Here is a 19,150-nt window from a genome sequence, read left to right as displayed (position 1 = left end):
GTTCATGGGTTCATCCTGGAGAGGCAAGTGAAGGAATTGGAGAAGATAGCTTCATTATATGTCCAAAGGGAATAAGAAATAGTGTTTGTTTATTTTTTTAATGACAGGAAACTCAGCCTTCCAAAGAACTCAGTCAATAGATAACTCAAGATATTGGCAGATGTTTCTGTGGGGGTGGAAAAGGAATCTCTAAAACCATGATTTATTGCTCCCACCCCCATTTCTCCTCCCAACTTTTTATGCCTTGGACTTGCTATATAACCAGAACACACTAACCTGCTCCACAATGCTTTGCTTCATGTAAAGAACAGAACAACACAGTCATAGCCACAATCATATTTCCCTGGTATGTGGCCTTGATTGTTTATATTTTCTTGAACAAAGACTAGATTTCCAGAAAAGAACTAAGTTTGGATAAACTCAAGAGGTGCATGGGTTTATCTTATACAAGTTAAAGGCATACTTCCTAGAGTTCTTTAACCTAGGCAGGGGCTATTAAGCTTGATTCAGAAAAACATTCAGCACTTACTATGCCCAAGGCTCTGACTCTATGGAGTTTTATTTATTGCTGAGCACAGATACTGAAAGCAAATGGAAGGACAATAAATAAGGAACATGAATAAGAATTTAACAAGTGCTCAAAGTAAAACTTCAGTGAAATATTTGGGATATTCAGAAAGGAAAGAGGTCTACATTTAGTGAAAAGAAAGGGGAATATGTGCTTCATTTCAGGCTGATCACTATGTAAATGCTGTCATTTGCTGCTATTTAAATTCCAGAGCAGCTAGGTGGCACAGTGAAATTAGGAAGACTCCTCTTTGTGAATTCAAATCCAGCAGCAGATACTTATTAGTTGTGTGACCCTGGACAAGTCACTTAACCCTGTTTGATTCAGTTTCTCATTTATAAAATGAATTGGACAAGGAAATGGCAAACCTCTCCAGTATCCTTGCCAAGAAAACCTCAAATGGAGTTACAAAGAGTCGGATGTGAGTAAAATATGACTCAGTAGGATTTTGAAAATCTTAGAATTAATCTCACCAACCATTATTTGATTATTAAGAGAAAAAAAAGTCCATAGATTGTATAAGCATAGATTTAGAGATGGAATAGATCTTAGAGATAATCTAATCCAGGGATTCTTAACCTGGGATCCATGCATTTTTTGTAAACAACAATTGTATTTTAATATAATTGGTATCTTTTGCAATCCTATGCATTTAAAAACATTAATCTGAGGAAGTCCATAGATTTCATCAAATTGCCAGAAGGGTCTATGACATAAAAAAGTTATGAACCCTTGATTTACTCCAGTCCTTTCATTTTTGCAAATGAGGAAGGAGGACCAGAGAAACTGAGTAACTTGACTAAAGTCATAGATCTAGTAAATGTCAGAACTAGGATTTGTACCCAGGACTTCCAATTCTAAATACAGTATCAGTTCCCTTGAAGCAGAGGTGTCAAATATGCAGAGTAGCAGAACATTACTACCCCTAGTACTCCATAGTGTCACTGGAACCAGAATTGGGAAATATTTAACAAAATAAACAAAAATACAATAAAACATAAATAACATTTCATTTTAATACTAAGTCAATATGTGACCTGTGGGGATCCTTATGCATGGTTTAATGGTTCCCAAATCTGTCGAGTTTGACATCATTGCACTACAATGCATCTTGATAAATCTCCATTCTCCATCAGCAGCTCTGCTTCATTTTGACTCCACAGAACATCATGTTCTCTGCTTAGGGTACCCCTTGATGGCTTCACCCATTCTCCCTTTTCAACTTCCTTTTGTGTGTTTTCTTTCCCCCATTAGAATGTAAGCTCATTGAGTGCAGGGACTGGCTTTCTATTTTCTTATTCATATCTCCAACTCTTAGCACAGTGACTGGCAGATGCTTTATAAGTGTTCATTGAATTGAATCGAAGTGTTTCCAGGAAGGCTCAGTCTTTATGAATAATGATCAAGGCTGAATAGGTAAGAAACCAAATCCTGAAAAATACATTATTCTGTGACAGCTGAATATTTAAACATCATACAACAACTGTAGGTTGCTCTAGGCTTTTCTTGTTCTTCCCTTGCTACCAGAGTCAACATTTCATTTAAAATGTTTTTTTTAAATATCTGTTTCTCAGCAAGCTTTTAAGTATTGGCCACAGAAATCACTGACTGACTTTTAAGCACCCACCTGCCCCAACCCATGTTCATGTCCAGAATGTACTCACAGGACTTTCTGAAGGGGATCATCATCTCTGAAGAACAATCAGTGAAGCGACCTGCTGAGAATTCTCAGAATCCCATTCCCAGGGAAAAGATGGCAGAGTGTGCATTTGTGAAAGCCATACTCTTGATCAGGGGAGCTACAAAAAAGCTGCTGCCTGCCTTTGATGAAAGCTCAAACATAATCATGGTTAAGATTCTGCCTTTAAAAAAGGGAAGACGAGGGCAGGTTAAAGTTCCTCTCTAAAGCAAAATGTCAATCCCTTGCTGAGCCCAGAGGACCAGAAATCGAAAGGGCAAGAAACATTTCACAGAGATGGAGAGAAATGTGTTTTTTTTTTTAATCAGGGTTTTCCTTATAGATCTCCTCTCAGGATTCACCAGTGTGGGAGTCCATTTTGCTATCCTAAAGAGAGTCATTGATTGCCTTTATAACCTTTCCCTTTCTAAGACATGCCTAGAAGTCTCTTCTTATTGACATATCACTCTGAATGACTTGGTCCTTGGATTAGATCCCCAGACTCCTTAATACATATACTCATCTCCTCCCCACCCACACCCTACACACTCACTTTGTTTGTGCCAAGATCTTATTTTGGCTACTACCACAAGGCTAAACAGTTTTATGTTTTTCTTGCAAGATGTTAACTGACATAAGATTCTCAACACCACCATAAATTGCAACCACAGATAAATTTTTAAGGCTATGAAGTCTCATCATAGAAACTGACTCTTTAGGTTGGAGGGGGAAAAAGGGGTATCCACAATAATTAATATTACTGTTTTTAAGGGAGAGCAATATGGGCACAAAATACTCAATTAAAATGAAATCGTTGATTTAAAAAATGGTATTTTACTTTATGTTCTAGAGACCACTTGGGTTTCTTTAAAAACAGCAGCAGACATTTATACTGTCCAGAATGCAGTGGACTTACTAAAGGGATAAAGAAAATGTCAGCCTGGTTCTCAGGCTAGAAATTTTGTTCCACATGGGGGTGGTAATTGATAACAACAGATGTCAAGTAAGTCTGAACCCTCTAGAGATCAGAGGAATAACTAACTGGCATTCTGGATGAAAGGTCAAGCAAGGACTGGGCATGTGCAAAAAAAGCGGAAAAAGGCTGGTAGAGAGAGAAGTATAGATTAAACCTGTGGAGAAATTACATGCAGTTTGCTGATCCTGGGTCTCTTTGTTCTTGAGGCTGAAGTCCCTATTAAAATACTGTCTGTTAAGAATAGATTCTATTACTGACCCACTTTTAAAAAGTCATAAAAAAATGTCTGGGAAAAAATATTTAGCAGAACAATAATTATCCCAATCAAGTAATATAGTCAAAGAAAAGAACTAACTAGAGGCTAAAGGATCTAGGTTCAAATCTCAGTTCTGTCACTTAGTAATCATGTGACTCTGGGCAAGTCATTTAATGTTGTAGGTCTCGGTTTCCTCATTTAAAAAATGAGGTCACAAATAGTCCTTCTCTATTCTAAGTCTATGATCCTAACATAATATCATGATTTTTAACATGATTTTTGAAAGAGAAAAAGGCTCAAACAAAAGTGGAAAATAGGATAGCATGGAAAGTGATTGTGTAGCCCAAGCACCGTTGAGGTATTTTCTAATAATTCTCAGTAGAAAATAACAAGGTAGTTGAGTGAGAATAACACTTTTGTCCTCAAATGTCTTTATACCAAAACAAAGAGAATGGGGTGGGAAAGTAAACTTGAAATTTAACACAGGAAAGTAAACTCAATATCAGAGTTACCAGTGAGAGTTGATTAATTCATAACTTGAATGTGGCAAATGAATTGTCTTTAAGAAGCAGAACTAACGTAGGGAAGGGGAACTAATGTCACATGTCAAGAATGTATCTAGTAGTATGGAAATCTATGAATCTTAGAAGAGAATGAAAAACATAGATCAGAAAAAAATGGAAGCAAGTGATATTAATATGACAATAATATAAGATCGCCTAACTGGAAAGAAGATATAGATGATGTTTTGCTAATTTAGATTACAAAACTGTAACAGAAACCAATTAAAATAACAATTTTTTAAGATGGTTTCTTTCAATTTGTAACAATTCTGTCACAATTAAGGTCAGGGCTGTGGGCTGTGGAGGTACAGTGTGGTAGTTGACTATTAGAAGTCTAATTCTGTTCAAAATTAGATTTAATAAATTTTTAATTGACTTATCTTGTGGACAGTTTCATCAATTCAGAACTGGAGTTCTTAGTACAGGGTCTATGAACTTTTATTTTTAAAAAATACTTTGATAACTGTATTTCAATATAAAGAGTTTCCTTGAAATACAATGTATATAATTTTATAAATTTAAAAGCATTATTTTGAGAAAGACCAATAGGCATCACTAGACCAATAAATGAATTCATCACACACACACACACACACACACACACACACACATCAACAACCCCTGTCTTAGAAGGTCAAAGGAAACAACCACTATTGTGAGCTTAATTCTATTGAGCAAAGAAGAATATGTTTGTGATGCATAAATAACAGTAAACTTGGGAGAAAGTACCTGCTATTGTTGAATTTCCTAAAAGTGAGAAAAGGGATCACTGGGCAAAGTTGACCTTACATCCTAAACTTTAAGAGTGATTTCAAAGAGTTCAAAATGACTCTAAGTCTGGTGATCAGGGACTCTCAATGGGAATGCAAAAGAGCAAGAATGAACCTTTTTACATAATGAAATTTTGACTAATCCATTGCAATTTTGATAAGTGAGAAAAAAAGAGGCAATTAAAAAAAACTAGTGGAATAATACAAAGAACTCTGATGAATTCATTTTTTAAATGGACATGTACAAAAGGTGAAAAAAAGAGCCACCCATAAAGCCAAGGCCAAATCTAACGGAACCTATAAGAACATTGCCAGAAATTCTAAATCCCAACATGAGCTGAGATTTTAGCCCTGCATCTTGGATAAGACGATCACAGATTTAGAGCTAGAATGACCCTCAGAGGTCATCAAGTTCAATCCAAGTTAAGTAACTTGCCCAAGGTCACACAAGTAATAAGCATTAGAGGATGAATTTTAACCCAGGTTGACACCAGTCAGTATTTCTCCACTGGATGATACTACAACTCTAAATGTCTTCTAAGATATCTCTACCTGAATAATAATAATAGTGATTATTATTATTATAAAACTTTGAGATTTGCAAAATATTTTATATGCATTATATTTGATTCTCACAACAACCCTATGAAACAGATATTATTAGTACTGCTATCCCAAGTAAGGTAGGGGCAGCTAGGTGGTATGCCAGCTAGAGCACCAGCCCTGGAGTCAGGAGGACCTGAGTTCAAATGTGACCTCAGACACTTGACACACTTACTAGCTGTATGACCTTGGGCAAGTCACTTAACCCCAATTACCCTGTCTTCCCCCCTCAAAAAAAAAAAAACTAAGGTTTAGAAAGGCCACATAGCTAATAATTACCAGATTCAAATCCAAGTCTTGCTGGCTCCAAGTCAATTAAGTGGAACAAACTGCCTCTCAATGTCCCAACATTATCTCAAATTTGAAATGTCTAATGTGAAACTCACAACCTCTCTCCCCACTCCTGATGTCCTAACTTGTTTAAATGACATCAATATTCTTGGAGTCTCAAAGCTATCCTGAACTCATTCCTCTTCATCATATTTAGTCATTCACAAAGTTCCTTTAATACTGCCTTTCTTAATGTCTTTTAGTACCTCAATGGACTCACTCCTAATTGGTCTTCCAGTCTCCAGTCTCTCCCATCTCTGCAAGATATGAATAGGGGAAGGAAAGAATTGGAGATGAGACCAAAAAAAGGGAAGATAGAAGGAAAAAGTTGGAAGTTCCCTGTTTATCTGTTCTGGGTAAAGGACTGGAATTAAAATTGCCAAAGAAAGTTGTCTCCAAACTTGAGTGAATGCTATATGTGTTCACTTATTGTTGGCTGATTTTTCCAAAGCAGATTTTGCTTTTAAAATAGGTCAATCGTCTGTATAGCTGAACCCAGCCTATGTATTCAATTGCAATGTTTTATTTACTCCATGTTCTTACTGTGCACTGAAATATTACACATAAAGATGAGATTAATAAAATTGAATGTAAAAAAGTCATTGAACTACTGGATAAAACTAGGAGTTGGTTTTATGAAAAAAAAAATGAAATAAACTGTTGATTAATTTGATTTAAAAACTAAATCACTAGTTTTAAATGTGAAATGGGTAAATAGAACACTAACAAAGATGAAATTAAAGCAATTATAAAAAGTTACTTTGCCCAATTATATGCCAACAAATTTTACAATTTAAGTGAAATAGAAGAATATTTATAAAATTTATAAGTTATCTAGATTAGCAGAAGAGGAGATAAAATATCTAAATAGGCCAGTTTTAGAAAAATAAATTGAACAGGCCATAAATGAGCTTCCTAAGAAAAAAGCATTAGGACCAGATGTATTGTAATGTAATGTAATGTAATGCCAAGCAGAGGCAACTTCCCAAGGTTCAAAATACCAGCATAGGTGCTCTCCATTTTATTCAGTGACCAACCAAGAACAGAGAAGATCAAAACATGACATCATTCCAAATACAGCATTTACTAAGTGTGATTAAATAATCTCCAAGGACTACCCCACCCAGGACCTTCCATTCATTCAATCAATTACAAAGTCCCTGTTCTAAATACTACTCCACCCCTAGGCTGTACCTTCATTTAGTCCACCACAAAGCCCCTCTTCTCAAATGGAGATTAGTTTCAAAACATAAGTAAAGTACATTCATTTGCTCAACCATAGAACACAAAAAGGTCAAAAGTTCCCCACCCCTGGATCACAATTGAATCTACCCCAGAGTTACATCAAGTTTAAGCACAGCACTTAATACCCAAATGGAGGCAAGTTCTCAGCAATCTTAGTTCCTGGGGAGACAAGGCTTAGGAAGGCCACAAGATACATTGCCAGTCTCTTCATTAATTCATCCTCTGTCTGCAGAACAGTCCTAGAACCCCTGAAAACATTAGCAAAACCCTCTCCCAGGATTTCTGTAAACATACAACAAGAAAATCCTTCTTCAGGGCTTCTGAACCAACAGAAAGGTTCCCGGACCCCTGCAACAACAGCACTGTCCTTCACCAGTGGGCAGCATTCACTCTCTGTCTGCAGGACAGTCTCAGGAGCTCTTAACCAGCAGCCAGGTTCCAGGACTTCTTCAACAACAGGACTGTCTTTCACCAGTGGACAAATCTGGCAAAACAACATCAAAACAGACAGACAAAGTACCAGCAAAACAGCCATGTCTCCTCAGTCCTTGGTAGCTCTGGGGGCAGGTCTCAAAAGTCCAGGGCGATTCAAAGTGGCCCTCCACAATCCTCTCTGTCTCTCTCTGCCTCCATGAGGGTGCTGCTTCCAAAAAGTTCTTCTTCCTCTCTCGTCTCTCCAAATCTACGTCACCAGCTCCTCCCAGTTCAGGACTTTCTTTTCACGTCAACAAGTCCATCCCACAGGTGGGATTAACAAGCTCTGGGTTTTAACACAATCAATTTGAAAACCAAGCCAATACAGGGGGATCTCTATATTCCCTTACTATCACATTCCACCCCTCCAGGATCCTTGGCCTTACAATCTCAATCCAAATGGCCATGGATCCTGGAACAAACAGAGGCACTATGCTTTGTACTCCTTCAAGAAAGTCCTGAACTGGGGGATCTCTATATTCCATTACTATCACATGTATTTACAAGTGGATTTTACCAAACATTTAAGGATCAACCAATATTAAATAAATTATTTAGAATAATAGGCAAAGAAGGGATCCTACCAAATTCTTTTTTAAAACAAATATGGTACTGATGCCTAAACCAGGAAATATTACAAACACAAATCAACAGAAACAGAACAGACAGAGTGCCTGGATACCACAACTTTTTTCCTTCTCAACTCTGCCACCACAAGTGTTCCCTTCTCAGTTCTGCTCTCTCCAGCCTTGGGCTTCTCTTAATATATGGTCATTACCGCCTCCCTGTCCTGCCCCTTCCTGTTGTATCAGCAAGTTCCTCCCACTGTGGGATTCACAAGTTCTGTTTCTTAACAAATACTTGATATAATCATGGGCAAGGCTTAAAAGAAACTTGAACTGAAACAAGGTGCTAAATAATTAAATAGCTGAAACAAGGTGCTAAGTACTTCTTTGCTTTCCATTATAACCACTCCTTACTTTCTGCCTCCTTTTACATAAAATTGTTATTACCTTTCACAAATGTAGCATCTGATCCTTCCCATACACATTTGGACTCTTAGAAAAGTTGCTCCAGGGGCAGCTAGGTGGCGCAGTGAATAGAGCACTGGCTCTGGAGTCAGGAGGACCTGAATTCAAACTTAGCCTTAGACACTTAACACAAAAACTAGCCATGTGACCTTGGGCAAGTCACTTAACCCTGATTGCCCTCCAAAAAGCAAAAAAAGAAAAAGAAAAAGCTGCTCCAAGTTTGAATACATAGGGTCTACTTATATCTTTACTTTTTTCTTTTTTTCTTTTTTTTTTTTTTTTTTGGAGGGGGTAAGGTAGCAACAAGTTCTTTAGTGCCCAACCAAAGGTTATAAGAGACCACACTTAGTCAAGCTGTCCCACATCTTATTACCCTTCTCTAGGGGAAAATCAAGATCCTTGGTCCCAGACAACATATGTTTTGATACTTCAAGAAAATTTATTTTGTTGTCGAATCGTTTCTGTTATGTCTGGCTCTCTGTGGTCCACTGAGGTTTTTATATTGGAGTGGTTTGCCATTTTCTTCTCCAGTTCATTTTACAGATGAGGAAATTGAGGTAAACAGGGTTAAGTGACTTGTCCAGAGTTATGCATTTAGTAAGTGTCTGAGGTCAAATTTGAACTCAGGTCATACTGACTTCAGGGCCAATGCTCTATCCACCAGCTACCCCCCAAAATTTCTTTTTACTCTTGTTAAATCCTTGACTATAACACAGAATCTGTCTAACCAATACCAGAAGACTTCAGAAGTTCTCTTTGGAATAGAGATAAAGCTAGGACAAGAAGAGAAGGCTAACTACAACATTCATGACCTATCTCCCCCCTTCTCTCTGGAACCACATTCCTTCCTCTATTATATATCTGCCAACATAAGTAAGTTTCATGTTGAATTCACACTAACACAAACCTCTCTTCCTATACAAGAGTTATGCATTGGATTAGTTTTGCTTTCATTCCCTGATTTTCCTTTCTGACAGTTCTGATATGAAGGGATTTCAGCTGAAAATAAAATATTTGAAAAATATTTTGGAGAGCAAGTTAGCATTATTGAATAAATTCAAAAGACATAGAGCTCTTCTCCAGGAAGAAATAGAAACTGGAGGTCTCCACTCTACATAAGTGACTTATAATAAAGCCATTCTGGCCTTGGAAAGAATTTATGTTCCCTCTTATCTAGACAAAAACAAGAAATGAAGGCCATGGGATAGTGCAAGTGAGGCAGAAGGGTACTACTCAGCACTCTTTATGACAGGTCCTTATTTTAGATCTCCTGGCCCACCTCCCACTTGAAGATAACAGTGATTTCTTTTGTACCGTGAGTGCTAAGGTTCTGTTGAGATATCCATGTATCAAAAAGGTAGAGTCATGGGGCAAGTTCATTTAGAGAGCTGTCAGTAGAAATTAACTCTTGTGAGGTGGAACCTCTGGACCATTCTCTCCCTGACATTCCACTTGCCTCCTCTTCCCCAGGCTGATCTTTTGAGCTAAGAGCTGATGTTAATGTGTTCCTGGCAGGTAGCCCTGTAGTGTCTGAATGCTGTAGCCATGGATGTCCTAGCTTCAAACAAAACCACAGCAGAAAGAAAATATTTGTGACCCAGAAAGGCATTTTTGCCCTACTACAATCCCTAAATGAGTCAAATTGAGCACTTGGAAATAAAAAAAGAAAAGAAATAAGGGATTGGGACAGTTGTGGTTAGAAAAATAATTTCAGAATCATTTGGTTGATATGTTTAAAAGACTCTGAAGGCTAGAAGAATGCAGTAGATTACTGGAAGAGTGGAAATTATTACACATTCCACCAGTGCACCCAATCACCATTCCTATGTTCATCTGTTGTTTTGGAACCCATTTTGAAAACAGTGATTAGAGACCATCTTCCCCTTTCTGCTAGAGAGACACAATATGCTTTAAAAACAATTACAGTTGAGCAAGACAAATGAAATGGCTAGAAACCATCTACCACTAATTATAGAATTAGTATGAGACAGTTGGCAGAAAGGGCATTGAATTTGGAGTCAGGAAATATGGGTTCAAATCTTGGATTTACCTTATAACCTTAGGCATGTATACACCTCAGTTTTCTCATTTATAAAATGAGGGGGTTCAACTAGATCATTAGTCCCCAATGTTTTTTGTTTTATGAACCCTTGTCAAGAAGAAAAAATAAATTGTGAAGAACTCCAAGGGTAATTTAATACGACTAATAATATTCTTTTAAATTTATTTTATTCAAAAAACTTCCAAATCACTGCAGAGACAAACCTATAATGCTTCAAAGATGCGTGTGTTTGTTGTCAAAGGGGAAAAATATGTAATATAATTGATTGCATGATCATTTACTGCTCAAGGTGCCATTAAAGGGATTTTTAGCATATGTACTTTAGGGCATCATCATGAACCCCTAAGGAGTTCTTGAATGACTAAATGTGAACCACTGGGCTAGATGACCTCTGAAGTCTTTCACAGCTCTAAATCCATGAAACTAGAAAATTGTACTGCTGTTTCTAACAAGATCTAGTTTGGGATCAATCACTCAGTAAGAATCTCACCTTGATGGGGCAGCTAGATGGTGCAGTGAATAGAGCACCTGCCCTGGAGTCAGGAGGATGTGAGTTCAAATCCAGCCTCAGACACTTAATAGTTACTAGCAGTGTGACCGTGGGCTGGCCTTTTTTATTTTATTTTTTATTTATTTTATTTTTTACATTAATTTTTAAATTTTAAAACCAGTTTGTTGCAAGCATGGGTAATATATTTGACAGTTCTGAATTTTAGTTTCCTTATCTATAAAATGGGACTGATTGGTTGGTTTCTGTCCTTCATTCTTGAAGAAGGCAAAAATAACATCACTATGTTGGCATCAAGGTACAGGGCTTCTGACTGTGAGTGATCAGATCAATATGAGCTCTGACCATAGGTTGGGCAGAAATAGTCCAAATGTACATTTGTCATGGAGGTGTCTCTAAATTTCTGAATCTCACTTTTTTTTTTAGCTACCACAATTCTTCTTCTTTCATAGCACCTTCTTTGATGTGGGCACACCATTCTGGGCAGTACTTTGCCAGTGTCTCCTATATCATGCATCAGTTTCACAGGATTGTGAAAAAAGGGATACATATAAAGCCCTCTGCAAACCTTAAAACACTATGAATCAGCTATGATTATTATTATCATAATCACAATCTTATTCTAATTATTTTTGACAGGATTCAAATAAAAACAGACCAGGGACAAGTTACTCTCTTGCTCTCATTCTTTTATATTTAATGTTTTAAAGACTACTACACAGATGAATAAAATAGTTGTTCTTTGTGATTGTATAGAATCATTGAGGTGTAAACTTATTTCCTGCAAGCTCACTAAAAGTATCAACTCTAGGAGCTGACAGGATAATGGGAATGAAATGTACTTTATCCTGTTTCTACACAATCTTTTATCTCTTCTTCTAGGTCTCTATATTTCGAAAGTTTTTTATCCCATATAGCCTGGGGATCATTTTTGGTATGTTATATAGTGTGATATGGACCATCTAGTATGATGAAAAGCACAGTTCTTGAATTTTTAGTAGAGCACCGTTATGTCCATGGAAACATGCCCAAAGGGTAATCAAATTGTTCATATCCTTTGATCTAGCAGTACCAGTATGAGACCTGTATCCCAAAGAGATCATAAAAAAGGGAAAAGAACCTACATGTATAAAATATTTAGAACAGTTCTTTTTGTGGTGGTAAAGAATTGGAAACTGAGGGGATGTCCATCAGTTAGGGAATGGCTGAACAAATTGTGGTATATGAATGTAATAGAATACTATTGTACTATAAGAAATGATGAGCATGCAGATTTCAGAAAAAAACCTGGAAAGACTTACATGAACTGATGCTGAGTGAAGTGAGTAGAACCAGGAACCATAGAACACTGTACATAGTAACATCAACATTGTGCAATAACCAACTTTCATAGACTTAGCTCTTCTCAGCAATACAATGATCTAAGACAATTCCAAAAAACTCATTATGGAAAATGCTATCCACATCTAGAGAAAGAACTGATGGAGTTTAAATACAGATCAAAGCATATTGTTTTCACTTTCTATTTTTTCATATTGTTTTTTTTTTCCTTTTGCTCTGTTTCTTCTTTCACAACATGACTAATGTGGAAATATGTTTTACATGATTGCACATACATAACATATCAAATTACTTACCATTTTAGAGAGGGGAAAGGGGAGGGAAGGAAAGATAAAATTTGGAACTCAAAATATTATTTAAAAAATGAATGTTAAAAAATTTTCTTTACATATAATTGGAAAAAAAATACTTTTTCAAAATCTCAAAAAAAAAGTTATGTACATGAAATTGTGGGCAATAGTCTGCTCTGTAATCATAGTCTGGTGTCATAGTTTATTGGTTGAGTTCTCAAAGTTATTTTGGGGTATTTGTAATGTGAGGATCCATCGTCTGTCAGTTTATTCGTTGCTGTTATTTATTATTGTTGTCTTTGGCTGTTGTTGTTGTTAAGGGGGAGCATGACATAGTAGACTGGCATCCTTGGAATGAGGAATAACTATGTTCAATTTGTGCCTCTGTCAAGCACATTGTGCTCTGTGACTGTGAACAAGTTCCTTAGCTCCTGAATGCCCCCAGGAAAACTTCTAGACTATAAGTTATAGAGAAATTGTTGATCTTCATTGTTGAAGGTATTTTCTGCCCTACGAGGTCTCCACACTGGTGGAAATTACCAGTCTGGACTAGATACAGACATAAATAATTAAGTACGTGAACAATCACAAAGTATATAGCACTATAATAGGAATTTGGGGATACTTATAAACACAATTTTTGCTGTTATCAAAATTATGGTTTTTCAGGAATGACTAGTTACAAATATTCAGTTGATATACATACATGAGGGGCGGCTAGGTAGTGCAGTGAGAAGAGCGTTGGCCCTGGAGTCAAGAGGACCTGAGTTCAGATCCAGCCTCAGACACTTAACACACACACACACACACACACACAAACTAGCCATGTGACCTTGGGCAAGTTACTTAACCCCAATTGCCCTCCAAAAAAAAAGACATACATACATGAATATTTACATATAAAATGCATATTATGCATAATCTAATATGTATAAAAGTTACATACTTAAAATACATGTGTGTGTCTGTATTTATACATAAATATCTAGCTAGCATATATTTATACATATATGTAGAATCTTTACAAGAGCATATAGACTCACTCTTTAAATTGCAGGTGGCACATAAAAGGAGCTAATAAGGAAAGCTTCCTGGAAGAGGAAGGTATAAGCACTATTGTCCTACCCAAAACTGCTTTTTTTTTTTCATTCCAGCCAGTTTGCTTTGCTCACTGTTGACTAAGTAAGCAATTTGTGTCCTGTTGACAGAATTCCTTGGCTTGTCACTGGGATGGATTGCAAGAAAGGGAATGCTTTCAGAAGTGTTTTCTTAAGTAGGAAGCAAGCTTATTCTGAGGCAGCAGGTAATCTCTCAGCAATTACTTATTGATGCTCTCCTTGTTGGAGCCTTTGGAGAAACTCAGACCCATAAGACATAGCCCAGGGTTATGGTTTTATCATAAACTCAAAACATAACCTATTGATTTATCATCCTCCCTGGGGACAGGGAAGGAGAGTCATTACAGAAGAGCACAAACTCTACCTCAACTCCTTTTGTGATCATTAATTTCCTGGATGATATCTTTTTTATTATTTCTTGTTAGCAAGTCATCATTAAAAGTAATCTATTTTTGCCCACCATACATTTCTCCATTGGTCACTTGAAACCATGATTCCTTTATGATTTTGTTGCTCCATGATTGGTAACCAAATAGCAATGATATTGGCAAGAAATGGAGATATATGAGCAGGGATAGTAATAGGCAGGTCACTCATTCTATTCTTAATCCCTCATCTACTTCCTGGTCATCTTCACCTGTCTCTGGACTACCCTGCTCTGATAGTTGAATTTTCATATTATCTTCCCCAGGACTAGGCCCCATACCAGTTATTGACTATCTCTATACCATTCCCTCCTCCCCCACAACTTCCTGTTCCTTTTAATGGAAACACTCCCAGGGCTATGTCCTTGTTGCAGCAAAGCACTATATACAGCACTGATGGTGACTATAAATATGCCGGCATAGTCCTCGATCACAAAATATAACAAATTCTCCATACAGAAGACAGAAGCAAAACATTTATTCAGACACCAGAAAGCCAAATCCCAAAACCAGTAAGCCGATTCCATCATAGTAGCAGTTAAGCCATAACAGCAGAGAGCCACAGCATCCTTTAGCCTTCCCACAAATCAACATTTACTCACAAGCCTAACTGTCTCCTTCCGATGCATCCTCTCCTGCCTCCAATCTAGCTGCTCTGACTCCCAGCTTCCTGTGGGCTCTGATCCACCCTTCAGTAAACTCCTCCCACCACAAGATTACATTCAGACTATTAGGGAGCAGGACATATCTTCAAAGCAGGGAAGGTCTTCAAATTCTCTTACACTTATTAAGGGGCAGGGAAGATCTTCAAATTCCCATTAACATTTACAATCCTTTACCTTTTCTTTGTAACATTTTGATCAAGGACCTGAGTGAAGATATAGATGACACTTTGGTCAAATCTGTCAATGACATAAAAATGAGAGGAACACTTAATGTCTTGCATGACAAAATATAGACCCAAAAAGATCTTGACAGGGTGGAATTGTGAGTCAAATCTAACAAAACAGAATATTAAGAGATAAATAATAAGTTCTGAAATTAGTTGTTGTTTTTTAATCAATGGTGCATGTGCAGGATAAGGACATACATACTCCATGATTCTGGATTCATATTACAAATGAATAAGGGCTTACTGTGCTTGCTTGACACAAGATGATTTTATCTTTCTGTTCCAAGCCTCAAACACTAGGATGAAAAGAAAAGGTGGGGAGGGAGAAATATGAGAAAAAAATGAAAACATGGCCAAGCAACTTACTCGACAGTGAGCTAGATAAAGATGTAGCTAAAAAGCACTGGCCTAATACAAAGAAATAGACTAAAAGGAGACATTTGACCTGGCACAGAGTTGATCCAAAAGAGATGTATCTGAAGGTCCTAAGAGAATCCAGAGAAAGAAAGAGCATAGGGCGGCCAGGTGGCGCAGTGAATAAGAGCACCGGCCCCAGTGTCAGGATGACCTGGGATCAAATTCGGGCTCAGACACTTAGCACCCACCCAGAAATAACTGGCCATGTAACCTTGAGCAAGTTAGTTAACCCCAATTGCTTTTAAAAAAAAAGAGCATAAGAGTGATGTACATTTTTCCTAGAGTCACTCTACTTGTGCTTTAATCAAGTGACATGTAAGACTTCCATCTCTCAATATTAGTCTCTCTATCTTGCTGCTGTCCTCTTATATGTTACAGACAGTATCACACCTTCTATGTTTTCATCTCTATATCATATGTAATGACTATTAAGTCTATTTTTGATGGTGCTACCTTTTTAAAAAAAAAAGGTTTCAAATGAAGATCTTTCCCTGTAACAACAGAAATTTACTCTTTCAATCCAGTCATTTGACTGCCTCATTTTTCTAAATTTTTAAAATTATGAATTAGAAAATCATCAGAAAAAATAAACATTTCCAAATACAAAGATGCCAGGAAAAAAAGAAGATTGTATATGACATCAAGAGTCTATAACATACGACTTTTAAAATATGTATTAAATTTAAAATATGTAGGATTCTGGAAAGATGGCAGAGTAGGTCATAAAACTTTTAACTCTCCAAATTTCCTCTGCAGAAAAAGATAGAACATTGCCTCAGAGGAAATGTAGAGCAGTGGAAATAAACAAATGTCTGGGTAAATCAGTTGTTCTCCTAAGACAACTTGAGAAGACCCCAGGAAAGATCTGACCTCCAGGGGTGGATATTCTGCATGAATAAAGTGCAAAGCCCATCAACTCTGAGGAATCAACAAACAAAAAGCCCTGGGAGCCTCTGGGCTGAGAGGCAGCTTCAGCTTTAGAAGCTTCCATCTCATGGACAATGTGAGGGTCTGTAAGCAGGAGAAGATTGAAGGACCTTCTGCTGTCAAGGGATGCCAAGCCCAACTGTGCTAATCAGACACTTCATGGGCTGTGGCTGTGGGGAGAAGGAGCTAGCACACATCTGGTGAGTGAAATAGGAGAGGGGCAGGACCCTGCTGACTGAAGGCACTTAAAGGAGAGCAGAGTCCCTGTTTTCTGTTCCAAAGCAGAGAGGAGAGATGTAGTTTGCAGTCACTGGAGGGACTGCAAGGAGTAAGATCATTTGTGGGATAGCATGATTCAGGGCACTACTATTGGTTTAGGAGTAAAGAGGGGAGCTCTAAGTTGAACCCCAGGATAGACCTTAGAAAATAACAGTAAGAAGGACCTGAGGCTTGGGCATTACTCCCCATACTTCAGGATTAGAACTTGATCATACTAATAGCTGCAAAAAATAAATAAATAAATAAATATAAATATAAAAATGGGCAAGTAAAGAAAAAAGAACCCAACCATAGAAAGCTACTATGATGGCTCTGGGTTCATACTCAGGGGAAGATACAGGGAAGATACTTTTAACAAAAAAGCCACTCTTTTTTCAATGAGAAGCATCAAATAGTCCCAAGCACAAAAAGATTTATTAGAAGAACTTTTAAAAGATTGTAAAAATCAGAGAAATCAAGGCAATATTAGAAAAAATTAGTGAAATTCAAGAAAAGAAAGACAATTATGAAAAGAAAGCCAACCAACTTGAAATAGAGAACCAAAAATTTAAGGAAAAAAATAATTCCTTGGGTAAAGGGAAGCTAATGACATTCTAAGACATAAAGAAATAATAAAATGAAATCAAAAGAATGAAAAAATAGAAGAAAAAGTGAAATACCTCACCAGAAAAACAATTGATCTGGAGAACAGATTTCAGGAAATAATATAAGGACAGTTAGACTGACTGAAAATTATGATTTAAAAAAAAGAGTCTTGATACAAAATTACAAGAAATTAACAAAGAAAATTGCCCCGAAATTCTAGAACAAGAAGGCAAAACAGAAATAGAAAAAATCCATTAATCACTACCTGAAAGAAATCCCAGGAGAAAAACTTAAAGGAATACCATAGCCAAGTTTCAAAACTCCCAGGTCAAGGAGAAAATATTGGAAGCAACAAGAAAAAAGAACAATTTAATTATTATGAAGCTACAATAAGAATTACACAAGACCTAGCAGCTACTAGGTTGAAGGACTGGAATACTGTATTTCATAGAGCAAAAGACCTAGGGTTATGACCAAGGGTAACTTGGTAACATACCCAGCAAAGTTAAGTATAATCCTGGATGGAAAAAAAAGTGAATATTTAATGAACTGAAAGCCTTTCAGGTATTTGTGACAAAAACAGTGGAACTTAAGGGAAAGTTGACATATCACATCTAGGAAAACTATGAAGTAAACACTAAGGACCAATTACAAAGGACTAAATAAGGTCAAATTATTTACTTCTTATATATGAAAATCTTATCAGTTATATTATGACTATCATTTTTATTTGGGTAGTTTGAAAGAAAGGCTTGGACTGAGTTGAGTATGATGAGGTGATTCTAAAAAATATAAAATTGTCTTGGGAGATAAAAAAGAAGAAATTATCTCATACAAATGAGTCAAAAAAGAAAAATCAATACAGAAGAAGCTAGCAGGGGACAGGGAAGGTAGTGATAAAATCCTTAAACCATATTATAAGGTGAGAGCATTGTTGAAATGTAAAATGGATAATTTTGATTATTTTAAATTAAAATTTTCTTGTATAAATAAAACCTATGCAGCCAAGAACATAAGGAATACAGAAGATTGAGGCAAAGCTTTCATCAAATAGAATGGATTAGGTTGGAATATTGCCGTGGCAATGAGGAAATGAGGAGTTGGTTGATTTAGAAAAGCATGGGAAGACTTGGTCTTATGAAAGAAGATGCACCTTCAGAGACACAGATGACACATAGAAATAAACATAGTATGTTCTTACATATACATACATACACTTAATTGTAGCCTTCTTGGGGTGGGGAGGGGGAAAATAAAGTAAAATTATGCACAGCAAAGAACAAAAGAAAACCTATAAGGAAACAAAGAAAAACTGAACAGCTTTGAAAATTATGTATAGTATTTATTATATAGGTTTACTTGAAATGGAAATTTATTGTTTTATACTGAATCCTTTCATGTTCTGCTGTGTGCATGGCAATTTTTTTCTTTTCTTATTTTGTACATAGTTTGTTTAAAATAAATTTAAAAACTAAAATAAAATATGTATTAAATTTAATATTGTAGTATCAACATTTACCTATTTGTTTTCCCCTATGAAACTTCCTTCTGCTCTCTTGTGTGCATACATTTTTAAATAATATTTTCCCCAGTTACATGTAAAAACAATTTTTAATATTTGTTGTTTTGGGGTTTTTTAGTTTTGAGTTGCAAATTCTATCCCTCTTCCCCTACCCACTCCCTGAGATGTTAAACAATTTGATATAAGCTATTTATGTGTGATCTTGTCATTTCCACATTAGTCAAGAAGACTTGAGAAAGAAACAAAGGAAGGAAGGAAGGAAGGAAGGAAGGAAGGAAGGAAGGAAGGAA

At 36.5% G+C, this 19,150-nt stretch overlaps 1 pseudogene; it reads left to right on the top strand.

The window, feature by feature from the left end:
• The first annotated feature begins 2,222 nt into the window (after positions 1 to 2,222).
• Positions 2,223 to 19,150, top strand: part of LOC138165616 (activator of 90 kDa heat shock protein ATPase homolog 1 pseudogene) — a 53,297-nt pseudogene continuing 36,369 nt past the window's right edge.

The sequence above is a fragment of the Petaurus breviceps genome, unplaced genomic scaffold (assembly GCF_028583685.1).
Source record: "Petaurus breviceps papuanus isolate PSGF00001 unplaced genomic scaffold, PetGlider_PUasm1.0 214, whole genome shotgun sequence".
Classification (NCBI taxonomy): domain Eukaryota; kingdom Metazoa; phylum Chordata; class Mammalia; order Diprotodontia; family Petauridae; genus Petaurus; species Petaurus breviceps.
This window is presented reverse-complemented; position numbering and strand designations above follow the sequence as displayed.